Source organism: Bufo bufo, chromosome 5, assembly GCF_905171765.1.
Source record: "Bufo bufo chromosome 5, aBufBuf1.1, whole genome shotgun sequence".
NCBI classification, from domain to species: Eukaryota; Metazoa; Chordata; class Amphibia; order Anura; family Bufonidae; genus Bufo; species Bufo bufo.
In genome coordinates, this window is record NC_053393.1 from 217,382,251 (window position 1) to 217,395,902 (window position 13,652).

Sequence of the window (13,652 nt, forward strand, 5' to 3'; positions counted from 1 at the left end):
AAAAACACCCCTGGAACGGAGTAAGGCCAAAACCGGGGCCAGGACCTTGGTGAACACCCGGGGGGCTGTTGCCAGCCCAAAGGGAAGGGCGACAAATTGGAAGTGGAGGTCCCCCACGGCGAATCGGAGGAAGCGATGGTGACACCGGGCTACCGGAACATGGAGGTAGGCATCCTGTATATCGATGGAAGACATGAAGTCTCCCCGCTCCAGGGAAGCCACCGCGGAACGGAGGGACTCCATCCGAAACCGTCGAAGGAGGAGAAAACGGTTGAGCTTTTTGAGGTCCAAAATGGGCCGCACCGAACCTCCCTTCTTGGGAACTACAAAGAGGTTCGAATAGAACCCTTGGAACCTTTCCTCTAGAGGAACGGGGGTAATCACCCCTCTGTCCAGTAAGGCTTGAACGGCCGCGGAGAACGCAGCCGCGCTTTTCGGGTCCCGCGGCGGGCGGGAGCGAAAGAACCGATCTGGAGGGAAGGACGCGAATTCGATTTTGTATCCGGAGGACACAATTTCGAGAGCCCAGGCGTCGGAGACGTGAGCCATCCAGACGTCCCTGAAAAGGAGGAGCCGGCCCCCCACCCGGGTGGGTGGGGGCGCGCCTTCAGGCAGAGGACTGCTTTGCTGCGGGTGTGCGGGCAGCCTGCGGCCTGCGCCAGGAGGGCTGCGCCCGAAAAAACGGCTTCCTACGCTTATCCTGGGGAGGGGCCGAAGCGGCAGCTGCGGGGGGAGCCCCAGAGTTCCTGCGGGAGGACCGAAAACGAGACGCACCGGGGCGTCCGCGGGGGGCGCCCCTGGCTTGGGGTTGAGGAAGATGGGTTCTTTTACCACCCGTGGCCTCCGAAATAAGCTCGTCTAGGCGGACCCCGAAAAGGCGGGAACCCGCAAACTGTAGCCCCGCCAAGGAACGTTTGGAGGCAGCGTCCGCTTCCCAAACCTTCAGCCAGAGCTCCCTCCTGACGGAAACCGCCAGGGCGGAGGAGCGTGCAATAAGGGCTCCCGCATCAAGGGAGGCCTCACAAACAAAATTCCCGGCCCGAATAATAAGCTGGGCCAAGGAACGTAGGTCCTGGATGGGGACGTCCGAGTCCAACTCCTGTTCCAGCTGCGCACCCCAAGCAGAGATTGCTTTACCTGCCCAAGCAGAGGCAAAAACCGGTCTGAGGGCAGAACCGGAGGCAGCAAAAATGCCCTTGGAAAGGGTCTCCATGCGACGGTCCTCCGCTGACTGAAGAGAGGACCCGTCGGGAACAGGGATGGCCGTGTTCTTTGACAAACGGGCCACAGGGGGGTCCACCTTGGGTGGGGACGACCAGGTGGCCACGACATCGGCCGGAAAAGGATAGCAAATGTCCAGCTTCTTGGGGTTGACAAAACGGGCGTCCGGGCGAGCCCAAGCCTTAGACACCACGGAGGAGAAATCAGAGTGGATTGGAAAAACTTTTGAGGCCTGCCTGGGTCTGATAAAGGAGACGCTAGCTGCGTCAGAGCTAGGGGGGTCATCTTGCACCTTAAAGGTGTCACGAATATCAGAGATGAGCTGACCCATCGCTGAGGCTAGCTTGGACGGCAGGGCCGAGTCCATTTCCAAATCTGAAACCGCCAATTCACCTTCAGAGAGCGAATCCTTTGGAGAGGAGAGGCTCGTCTGAGTGCGCACGCGTGGCGGGGAGAGGGAGGCATCCGAGGAGGAGGCTCGCTCTACTCTAAAACGCTTCTGAGAGTGCCTAGCTCGGGAAGGGTCACTAAGAGAGGGTGAACCCGCCGCAGCGGCAGAAGCGATGGACCCGGAGGGCGCGACAGTAAGAATGGCGTCCTGCGGGGTAGGCGGCCTGTCTATTAGGCGGCCCACGACCTGAGTGAGGCTTTCCACGGCCTGGGACAGGGATCTAGCCCAGTCAGGCGGGTCAGAGGAAGCAGGGAGCGACACAGCGGGCGACTGAGGCTGCGGTGGAGCTCGGCATGCAGGACAGTGCGGATCAGACTGCCCCCGGGGAAAGGCTTCCCTACAAGCGGTACAGGCATGGTACCAAGGCTTGGCAGCTGCAGAAGGGTCTGACATGGTGGAAAAAAAGTTGCACTTAAAGTGGGAGACCCCAGGTGAAAAAAACGGGGATCACACCCAAGTAACAGTACTGGTGGCACGGATGGGGTTAACAGTCCTACCAGACCCAGATGATGCAAGCGGCAGACAGCAAGGGCAGCAGACTGAAGGGAGGCTGTGGAGGAGAGGCGGCAGGCACAGAGGTGAATAGCTTCAGGATCGGACGGCAGAGAGAGAGCTCCACGCAGCACCTGAGATGTGGAGCCCGACGAACCAGGAAGTAGCGGAGCGCATGTAGAAAGCTCCGCCCCCCCCCTTGCCGCGCTGAAGGAGAAGCAGAGCCGCACGCGCGCGCGGCAAAATGATTTAACCCCCTAGGTAGATGAAGTGCCGGCCATGAAAAGGTGCCGTTCGCGCCAAGTAAGCGGCCCCCGCCTGAATCTCCTCATACAGCCGTCCCCCTGACTGCCCTGCCGTTGAAGATGGTAGCCACCCCCCTAAGAACCAGCTTGTCCTGGGTCTGCAACACCAGAACGAAGTCCCCCCCCAAATGATGGCCGGTAAAGTTGCCGGCCCCGATATGCCCATGGGGGAGGGGAGGGAAGGGGGGGGGGGGGGGGGGGGAACGAAGTCCCCCCCCAAATGATGGCACGGAGAGATGTAGCAGCGGTGGGAGGGAGGGAAGGGGAGGCTGGAGCAGCCACTCTCACCATACGCTGTCTTCGCCCTCAATCCATCCAGCAGGGTCGCTCCTTCAGCCACTGGCACCGCAGTGGCAGGAAGCCGGGGGAGGGACTTGGCGTGCGGGCGACCCTTGAGCTGGCGGGACGCAGGGGAGCGAGGCTGCCCTGGTCCACCTTGTCTTCTGTGGGGGAGGCGGCAGTGCGGCATTACCGGCACTGGCGCGACTCAACCCCGGGAGAAAACAGAGGGGTCTAGTGCGCCTCTGTTGTCCCTGTAAGTAGAAAAAAACCGAATTAAAAACAACAAATAACGCAAAAATAAAAAATTATAGGAAAACAACCCTGCCTAAGCAGGGAGTGTCTTGCCTCCTTGGACACTAAGCAAAAACTGGCAGTCTCTCTCTCCAGGCTGAAGGGTATAGCTGATGGAGGAGGGGCTTACAGCTTTCACTTAGTGTCACGCCTCCTAGGGAGCAGAGCTATACCCATGGTTTCCTGTGTCCCCCAAGGAATATGGGCGAGAAAATAGCTGACATGCTGACCTATTGTTTCTTGCCTTTCGGGTGAGATGTGCGACGGTGGCTGCAAATGGAGCCTCTAATGCAGATGTGAATACGGCCAAGTGTCTGGCTAGTAGAACTACATGTGTACAGTTTGCTGCTATAGTATACCCCACAACAGCGACATCTTCACACTACCACAATGCCCACAGTGCCAGGAATAATGCCCTCATTAGTGAGAGCCACTGTTCCCCCATTATATTGCTACCAGCCATATTTCCCTCTGTGACTGGTAGCAGCCACAGTTATTGCCACCAGCCCCCATTTACCCATCTGCCCCACCAATTGAGAGCATAGGATCTAGGAGACGCACATGAGTGCCCTCTGGTGGCTAATATACCTCTTTCACGCCTGTGATATGGAACACGTCTCAGGGTCTGTCTTGCATGTCCGTTCAATCGCTTTCATCTAGCGTTTCCATCCATTTTGTCAGGCGTGTGAAAATATGAAGAAAAACACACAGCATCTCCTGACAACCATCCGTGAAACTGAACCACACACGCATGCTTTCCGTGTGCTGTCAGGTTTTTTTCACTGACCCACTGAGTTGAATGGACAGATCGTGAGGTAGAACCCACACCTATACTTAGAACAGAGCCCACAGGGTGGAGAGCGCACTGTGCATGCGCGGCCACCCTCCATTCATTTATATGGGAGTGCTGGCTCGGCTATTTCCCTCAGTCCCATAGAAGTGAATGGAGCGGTGGCTGCGCTTGCGCGGTACGCTTCCCATTCATTTCAATGGGACTGACGAAAATAGCCGAGCGTGCCGCTTGGTTATTTTCAGCACTCCCGTAGAAATGGATGGAGGGCGGCTGTGCATCTGCAGTGCGTCCTCCTCCACTTTGCAGGCTCCGTTGTAAAGATAGGCGATGTGCCCCCCCCCCCCCCAATGTAGGAGATGATACAACCCCTTGAATCCCTCTTTATAGAGGGCGCGCTGGCTCTCCTGACTTATAACAGAACTCTGTTATTCCTACTATTTATAAAGAAATTGACAACTGGGTGTTACCTAGTGGGGGTGGGGTGTCCTCCACACGCCCCGAGGAGACTGTCCAATCACTGCTGTCAATGTCAGACTGTGCAGTGACAAACCCCTTGTGAGAGGAGAAATAGTAATTATTCATATAAAGGAACACCAGAACCAAGAGGATGAAGAAAAGCTGGTGCAGAATTGTACTTTCCTGGGTAACATAAGGTCAGGAGAGGTGAAGATGGCGTCCCACTACCCTGTATGTACAGCACAGTATGACCCCTGCTGCAGGGCTGACACCGACTGTGCCCATGGTCTGAGCCCCTGCTAACCACAGCTCACGGTCTCCATACATAAGGGAAGCCTACAAGTAGCCAGGCTTTAATGGACTTGTGGTTCCACAGAAGCAGTACAGGACATTCTCTGCGACCCCCCGTAGCTACAGCAGTGCTGTGACCTGCTCCATTCACATGTCCTACCTCAGGAGATGCTACTTCCTAGTGAGTGAAAGGACCTTTCATGATGTCACGAGCACGTGATCAGTCACATGAGTGGGCGGAGTCAGGCTCCGGGCTGTGCTGCTGGAGATTCTGCTCAGAGTAGTGCACACAGGTCAGCTGCTTCTCAGCACTGCTTCATTTCAGTCACACAATGCAGAGCCCTATGTGTGTAAGGCGCTGTTCACATCTGGTTTTTGCTGTAGGTCAAGCAGATTCCTATGGGACGGGACCTTGACGTTGTAATTACACCGCGAGCAGGTAAAGAGAAGGCGGCGCTCATACAAACGCTGCTTTCTCTTCAAACAGCTAATCGGCGGGGGGCGCCCAGAGTTGGCCTCCCACCCATCTGTTATCTATGACCGATCCTGAGGATAGGTTAACAATATGAAAAAAAGCGGACAGCCCCCTTTAATTACCGTGATACCAAATACATATAGGGGGTCGTGTTTCCTGCATCCACCACTGGTCTACTACATCTACGGCAGTTTCCTTCCTGGCATAGATTTAGAACAGTTTCCTAAAAAAGGCCCTTTTTTTTTAGATCTGGCGTGAGCGGTGAAAAGACGCAGATTGTGGTGCAAATAACCTTTGCGCTGCAATTTGTGACACATATACGCCAGTAAACTGTCATATATCAGTTAGTAAATGACCCCCATAGTTTTTTTCTACTTTTGCAGAATAAAAACCCTTCTTAAAAAAAAAAGAAAGAAAGGTTTTTGCATTCTGGCGTCCCAGGACTTATATGTTTTTTTATTTTTCGCAAAAAAAAGGAATTCTGGCAATGTTTTTTTTGTGGTGTTCACTGTACAGGATAAATTACATGACAATTGTGTAGTGCAAGTCATTATGGACGCGGTAATATTAGATATGTGGAGGGGATTTTATTTTGCCTTTTATTCAATAGAATGTGTGTATTTTTTAACTTTTTTTTTTTTAATTGAATAAAACTTTTTTAAATTAAACACTATTGACCGCAGCATCTAAGAGGTTAAACGGCCTGATTCAGCACTTCTGCCGGTCTGGGCCATTACAGCAGGAGCCCAGCTCTCATGTGAGAGTCATGCAACGCTTAGGCTCCATTCACACGTCCGCAAAATGGGTCCACATCCTTTCCGCAATTTTGCGGAATGGGTGCGGACCCATTCATTCTCTATGGGGACAGAATGGTTGCGGACAGCACACAGTGTGCTGTCTGCAGCCGCAATTGCGGAGCGCGGCCCCGATTTTGGGTCCGCAGCTCCGCAAAAAGATAGAGCATGTCCTATTCTTGTCCGCAGCTTGCGGGTCCGCAACACACCACGGACGTGTGAATGTAGCCTTAGACTGGGCCAGCCAAGCTTAAGACCCCCTTAGTGACTGCTGTAAAAGGGCTTATTGGTGGTCATTAGGGGGTTAAACATGATTTTTAATTTTAAATGTTGGTGTTACTTTTTAATTTTCGATCTTACTGTCTGTATCTTAAAAAAATCCTTACATTTTTCAGTTTTCACACTGGTCATCGAGCCTCGCGGAACAGGAAGGCTGACATTTCCTCTACTGTAGAGATCATTTGTCACCAGTCATCTCATTATCATGACAGACTGAATTACAATGAATGATAACATATATATATATATATTTAACATGGATTCCACCATTCACAATAGAGGATGGTCACAGCTCACCCCCTCTCCTTTCCTACACACGCAGCATGCAAAAGACACTCTCCCACAGAAGTCAATAAACATCTCCGATCTACAGGTGCCATGTTGTCTCTAAATGTTGTTAAAGGGGTTGTCTAATCTCGCAGTTACTAAGGCGAGATGAGACACAGTCCCGACCACCAGCCGGCTGGGAAACAGTGGAGCACACCAACGCTCGCTGTTTCAGTAGCTTCCACAGTGGTGAATGGGAGCTATGGAAGCAGCGTAGCACAGCAAGCTGTACTGTTTCGCAGCAGGCTGGTGGTCGGGACTTTGTCTCATCTCACCTTAGTAATGACGAGATGAGACAACCCCTTTAAGACCAGCTCAGGCAATGTGGCAGCTATTATACTGATGGTCCATGCCTACCGCTGTCTCACTTCCTTGGGTGGGCAAGGGCGCTGCTTTACCCACCATGATGTTTGTCCAGTGGTCTGCACCTGCTACTCTTCCATTGCCCTCCTGCAGCAGGTCTGGCCACTGGAGCCCTCTCCTCTGTCTACAGCTGCAGGCCGTGGACAGCACCTGTCAGCCCAGCCTTCCCACTCTGCCTGAAGGGCACGCACTCCCGGGTTCTTAAAGGGCCAGCGTGCACAACCTAATCCTCACCAGCCAATGCCTGGTTAACCTGCAGTACTTAAGGCACCTTCCCCTACGGGAGGGTGCCTGAGCAATAAGGTTCTTAGTTTTACGTAACCCTTCAGTGCTACACATCAGTGTTTCTTGACCCCTGTGGGTTAGCAGCCAACCACACGGAGAATACTCCAAGAGGTAGCAGCCTAGTGTGTTCCCTGCAGCAAAGTCCAGATACCTGTGGGGTTCAGTGGCGTAGCGTGGGGGGAGTTGCTCCGGGCGCCAAATTGCAGGGGGCGCCAGGCAGCAGGCATTTCATGCAGGGCCACGGGAGCTGAAGACTATGAGGCAGTAGAACGGGGCAGGAGATCGCGATTACCTCACCGTGACCTCCTGCGTCGGGTCTTGCGAGATGATGTGATGACGCGGCGCGGGAAAGCACAGTGAGGCGTTCGTGACTGCCTGCGCCGGGACAGCACAAGCGGTGATGGAGTGAGGAAGAGAGGTGAGTTAGTATAATTTTTTTTTGTGTGGAACTACCCTAAGGCAGGCCATACTGGGGGCACTATGGAGGTGGGGGGCATTATCAGTTTAAAGAGGACCTTTCACTTGTAAAAACTATGTGAACTAAGTATGCTGCCATGTAGAGCGGCGCCCGGGGATCTCACTGCACTTACTATTATCCCTGGGCGCCGCTCCGTTCTCCCGTTATGCCCTCCGGTACCGTTGCTCCTTAAGTTATAGTAGGCGGGTCTTCCCTTGTCCTGTGGGCGTCTCCTTCTCCTAGGCTGTAGCGCTAGCCAATCGCAGCGCACAGCTCACAGCCTGGGAGAAAAAAACCTCCCAGGCTGTGAGCTGTGCGCTGCGATTGGAGAAGGAAAGTGAAAGGTCCTCTTTAAATAGAAGAAAAAACAAAGAATATATTATACAGAATATGTATTAATTTTACAGAAGGGCCATTATATATTATAATTATACAGAGGGTCCATTAATAATGACCCCTCTTTATAATAATAATATACTGTATAATGGCCCCTGTGTAATACTAGGATATATAATGGCCCCCTCTGTATTATTAGTATATATAATGGCCCCCTCTGTATTATTAGTATATGTAATAGCCCCTCTGTATTATTATAATATATAATGGCCCCCTCTGTATTATTATAATATATAATGGCCCCCTGTGTATGAGGATAGTAGAGGATGATAGTAAAGTGAGGAATCTAAAAATGTTTTCTGCGAAACTCTGTAGAAACGAGACGCGGCTGAAAAAAAAGTATCATGGCGTTCTTATCTCCGAATGAAGAAGTTGAGGAAAGTCTACATCACAGGAGACGTCACTGGATGGATGAGGTATGTGGTGCTGTATTCTACTGTATATAATAATATCCATCCACATATTTGTTTCATGGTAGGGTTGGGGGGTGGATTGAAAATATGGCCCACCCTGCTGTATCCAGACTTCAGGTCACACTGTGCACGTTCTGAATCACTGTATTATCTGTAGTGTTACATAGGACTGCAGATGACATCTACTACATTATCTGTACACTGAGAATTATCACTGTATTATCTGTGGTGTTACATAGGACTACTACATTATCTGTACTCAGAGAATTATTACTGCGTTATCTTTAGTGTTACATAGGACTACTACATTATCTGTACTCAGAGAGTTATCACTGTGTTATCTGTAGTGTTACATAGGACTACTACATTATCTGTACTCAGATAATTATCGCTGTATTATCTGTAGTGTTACATAGGACTACTACATTATCTGTACTCAGAGAGTTATCACTGTGTTATCTGTAGTGTTACATAGGACTACTACATTATCTGTACTCAGATAATTATCTCTGTATTATCTGTAGTGTTACATAGGACTACTACATTATCTGTACTCAGAGAGTTATCACTGTATTATCTGTGGTGTTACATAGGACTACTACATTATCTGTACTCAGAGAATTATTACTGTGTTATCTGTAGTGTTACATAGGACTACTACATTATCTGTACTCAGAATTATTACTGTGTTATCTGTAGTGTTACATAGGACTACTACATTATCTGTACTCAGATAATTATCGCTGTATTATCTGTAGTGTTACATAGGACTACTACATTATCTGTACTCAGAGAGTTATCACTGTATTATCTGTGGTGTTACATAGGACTGCTACATTATCTGTACTCAGAGAGTTATCACTGTGTTATCTGTAGTGTTACATAGGACTACTACATTATCTGTACTCAGAGAGTTATCACTGTGTTATCTGTAGTGTTACATAGGACTACTACAGTATCTGTACTCAGATAATTATCACTGTATTATCTGTAGTGTTACATAGGACTACTACATTATCTGTACTCAGAGAGTTATCACTGTGTTATCTGTAGTGTTACATAGGACTACTACATTATCTGTATTCAGAGAGTTATCACTGTGTTATCTGTAGTGTTACATAGGACTACTACATTATCTGTACTCAGATAATTATCACTGTATTATCTGTAGTGTTACATGGGTCTACTACATTATCTGTACTCAGAGAGTTATCACTGTGTTATCTGTAGTGTTACATAGGACTACTACAGTATCTGTACTCAGATAATTATCACTGTATTATCTGTAGTGTTACATAGGACTACTACATTATCTGTACTCAGAGAGTTATCACTGTGTTATCTGTAGTGTTACATAGGACTACTACATTATCTGTATTCAGAGAGTTATCACTGTGTTATCTGTAGTGTTACATAGGACTACTACATTATCTGTACTCAGATAATTATCACTGTATTATCTGTAGTGTTACATGGGACTACTACATTATCTGTACTCAGAGAGTTATCACTGTGTTATCTGTAGTGTTACATAGGACTACTACAGTATCTGTACTCAGATAATTATCACTGTATTATCTGTAGTGTTACATAGGACTACTACATTATCTGTACTCAGAGAGTTATCACTGTGTTATCTGTAGTGTTACATAGGACTACTACATTATCTGTATTCAGAGAGTTATCACTGTGTTATCTGTAGTGTTACATAGGACTACTACATTATCTGTACTCAGATAATTATCACTGTATTATCTGTAGTGTTACATGGGACTACTACATTATCTGTACTCAGAGAGTTATCACTGTATTATCTGTGGTGTTACATAGGACTGCTACATTATCTGTACTGAGAGAGTTTTGACTGTGTTATCTGTAGTGTTACATAGGACTGCAGGTGACATCTACTACATCGGTAAAAAGGAGCGTGTCCACAGGTTGGGGGGGGGGGGGGGGGGGCGCAATACATAGCTTGCCCCGAGTGCTGGCAACCCATGCTATGTCACTGGTGGGGTTAAAGGGTAAATACCAGGGAATCGCTAAGATAACGACCTAAGTCAAATCCATTGGTTGGCACAATGGTTCTATCCACCCATTAATAGCTGCCAGTATAATTATATACAAAAAATGGAATAAAAAAACTTTCATCAGAAAATAAAAACATATTAGTAAGCAAATACATTTCATTATCTCTTTTTAATTAGTACAAAAATCTATGTGAGACATTCTCGTTAAGCTTTTCTTTTTTTTTTCATGTTCACCCTTGCTTTTTTTGTGCCGTTTCTTCTTGTTCTAGGCAGTGTATGTTTGAATAGACTCGGTTTTTGTTATTGTACCATGACTATGCAGTAGCCAGGGGATTAGTTCAGGGTTTTAAATTCATTCTGGAGAAAAAGTACTTTTAGGCTATGGCTACACTGTGAGCCACAGCTACTTTTCAAAGGACTACAGTAGGTTGTATGCAATCTTGTAGATCGCAGCTGTGTGCTAGTGCTACAAAGAGTTGCAGTGTAGCCCAGGGCTTAATCCATATGCACATGAGAAGTTAAGTGCACCGAGCTGAAGACACTCTGTGCACCCTTGCTCCTCCTGCTTCCTTTGACAGCCCCTCCCTCTCCTTTATTGACAGGGCCAGGCAAGATGAATATGTAGGAGCCTTGCCTTGTCGATCAAAAAGGAGAGAGAGGGGCTGGCAGAGGAAGCAGGAGAACCAAGTGGGCAAAGAGTGGCATAGCTCGCCCTTGGTGCACTTAACTGGTCATTTACATATGGATTTAAAGAGGTTCTCTGGAAAGAAAGACTGCTCACAGCCTGCCTCTGTAAATAGAAGACTCATACTTACCTTCTCCCCGCGGATCTGTTCCTCCGTGCTGGCTCCCGCCATGTCCATGTTCTGGTCCACCGACTGTTTACATCCAGGGATGCATAGACATGGTCGCATGCGCCACTGCAGCCAATAACTGACTTCAGCAGGGATGTGCCACTTGTGACCATGTCCATGCACTGCCAGATATAAACAATGTGGGAGCCAGCGAGGAGGACTGGAGTGGCAGGGAGCAGGTAAGTATGAATCTTCTATTTATGGTGGCAGGCTGCAGGCAGTACAGAAAAAGCCTTTATTCCTGAAGAACCCTTTTAAAGTATGTTTTCTCCAGAATGAATAACTAAGTAAGGTATCATTACAAGTTAGCCCTACAAGGCATTGTGCCTGGTTTAACAGTGAATTTCCTGGTGGCAGATACCCTTTAAAGGGACTCTGGTATTAGATTTAACCATGCAAAATTGACATCACTAGGTCTCTAAAAAACAGGAAAAAAAATGCTTTTGAGGAGTTTTAATTATCAGGAGTAGTGAGGCTATAAAGTTTTATTCTGCTAGATTCTTCTCTTTCAAATGCCCAGCAAGGAGCTTCACTGGAAGTGCACTTTGCTGTCTGTATTGCGCTGCTTTACAGCTCCCTGTTCTGAGTGACAGCAGTAGCGGTCTCTTGGTTGGATGTCACAGCTGTCACTCAGAACAGAGGGAAAGGACTGTGAAGCAGCTCAATGGAGAAAGCGGGTTAAAAGTTCATATTTACCCTACCCCTGATAATAAAAGCACCACAATAGGTATACTGGTGCATCTCAATAAATTAGAATGTAATTGAAAAGTACATTTATTTTAGTAATTCAATTCAAAAAGTGAAACTCATATTATATAGATTCGTTACACACAGAACGATCTATTTCAAGTGTTTATTTCTTTTAATGTTGATGATTATGGCTTATAGCTAATGAAAACTCAAAAGTCAGTACCTCAGAAAATTAGAATATTAATAATATTAATTTAAAAATATATATTTTTAATACAGAGATGTAAGTACAGTATATGCACTCAATACTTGATCGGGGCTCCTTTTGCATGAATTAGTGCATTAGTGCAGCATGGCATGGACGCAATCAGCCTATGGCACTGCTGAGGTGTTATGGAAGCCCAGGCTGCTTTGATAGCAGATTGGATAGTTATTAGTTCTTTTAGAAGTGTGGGCAGGTGCTAAGTCTTGCTGGAAAATGAAATCTTGTCTGCAGAGGAAAGCATGAAGTTCTCTAAAATTTCTTGGTAGACAGCTGCGCTAACTTTGGACTTAATATAACACAGTGGACCAACACCAGCAGATGACATGACCCACCAAACCGTTACTGACTGTAGAAACTTCACACTTGACCTCAAGCAACTTGGATTGTGTGCCTCTCCACTCTTCCTCCAGATTCTGGATCCTTGATTTCCAAATGAAATGCAAAACTTACTTTCATCTGAAAACAGGACTTTGGACAACTGAGCAAGAGTCCAGTCCTTTTTCTCCTTAGCCTAAGTAAGACGCTTCTGATGTTGTCTCTGGGTCATGAGTGGTTTGACACAAGGAATGCAGCAGTTGTAACCCATGTCCTGGATACGTCTGTGTGTGGTGGCTCTTGAAGCACTCAAGCTGCAGTCCACATCTTGTAAATCTCTCCCAAATTCTTGTATGCCCTTTTATTACAATCCTTTCAAGGCTGTGGTTATCCTTGTTGCCCTCTGTGAACAGCCAACTTCTTTAGCAAAGACCTTTTGTGTCAATGACTGTCTTCTGGACAACTATCAAGTCAGCAGTCTTCCCCATTATTGTGTAGCCTACTGAATCGGACTGAAGGACCATTTAAAGGCTTATACGTATTGAACTAATAATTAAACTTTTTCACAATATTCTAATTTTCTGAGATACCAACTTTTGGTTTTAATTAGCTGTAAGCCATAATCATCAACATTAAAAGACAAACGCTTTAAATAGACCACTCTGTGCGTAATTAATCTATAAAATATATGATTTTCAGTTTTTGAATTGAATTACTGAAATAAATTAACTTTTCGATGATATTCTAATTTATTGAGATGCACCTGTATTTGTTAAGCTTTCCCCGGCTTCAACCTAGTGCTCACAGAGAAAACAAAGGGGAAAAAACACTTATCTTTTGAAAGCACCTCTGTTCCAATACCAAGGCTCCCATCTCCACTTTTTTCATTCTGTCTGCTCTCACATGACTACTGAAGGCAAGCACTGACCTCAGCAGTTATATGTTCCCAAGCGGCACGTGACCAGCTCCTGAGCTTCTGAGGACAAAGAATCATCACTTCCCATTTGCCAGGGACAAGAGCCTATTTATTTGAGGTTGGAAAATCTATTTAAGTGAACAAAACCAAAATTTGCTCTGGAAAATAATGTGTTTCAGGCAATCTGTCTGAAATCATATCTACTGTGACAAAG

The 13,652-nt window shown here is 47.3% G+C and overlaps 1 protein-coding gene across 2 annotated transcripts in view; it reads right to left on the reverse strand.

Moving 5' to 3' along the window:
* Window positions 1-4,787, reverse strand: part of LARS2 (leucyl-tRNA synthetase 2, mitochondrial) — a 220,434-nt gene extending 215,647 nt beyond the window's left edge. Inside the window, exon 1 of one of the 2 annotated variants that reach the window (XM_040432868.1) lies at window positions 4,743-4,787. The gene's annotated coding sequence lies outside the window, so the exon portion shown is untranslated. Of the gene's footprint in view, window positions 1-3,630; window positions 3,727-4,742 lie in introns of those variants that run through there. The other variant, XM_040432867.1, reaches the window with a different exon arrangement.
* Window positions 4,788-13,652: the final 8,865 nt, after the last annotated feature.